Source organism: Scatophagus argus, chromosome 10, assembly GCF_020382885.2.
Source record: "Scatophagus argus isolate fScaArg1 chromosome 10, fScaArg1.pri, whole genome shotgun sequence".
In the NCBI taxonomy this organism is placed as follows: Eukaryota; Metazoa; Chordata; class Actinopteri; family Scatophagidae; genus Scatophagus; species Scatophagus argus.
The window spans coordinates 17,852,807-17,853,518 of record NC_058502.1 but is presented as its reverse complement, the minus strand read 5'-3'; positions in this window follow the sequence as shown (position 1 = coordinate 17,853,518).

Below are 712 nucleotides of genomic sequence, written 5' to 3'. Positions count from 1 at the left end.
ATAAAGATCAATAAGAATGTACAGAGTGAAGAGGTGATGAATATTCTGCTTATATTTCAGCTTGAATTTCTGCTGGACCCGTTGTCACTCTAGCGTTGTCAGAAATGTGCTTCCATATGATATGGCCACACCACTACATTTCCTAGTCTGTATTGATTGTCTGTGAGCATGTGTCTCAGGATGCCTATGGTCTGCCATATGGAAACTTTATCCCAGATAGTGTTCTCATGCAGATCGCCCAGATTCTTATATCACATAATGATCCCCAACAATCTCCCTTGATACAGCATTTATCCTCTTACTAGTGTAAGTGAATATTTGTGGATACTATCTAATGTATTACATCAGTTACTCATAAGAAGACAGCATGATCATTTTCAGACATTGCATATTTTTGAGCAACAGCTTTATTTTAAATGGACATATAGGGTTAAATTAGGGTGTTGTGTGCTTGAGGCTACCAAAAAAACTGAATAGAATAGCTGATCTGGATATTATCAAGCTTTGAGCATGTGTTTTCAGTAGAGCCGCAGATCCCAAGCCAGCATAATTTAGGAACTATGCAAGTGTACTCTTAAGTATTAACAGAGTAGGTAATGTATTAACAATTCAGCTCTTCCTTTTAGTCTCTGTTCCTCCCATACAGTCTGTGGTTTTTTCTAGTATTTTCAGTTTCTAACTTTGCTAAAGTCCTGATCTTAAGGACACACCT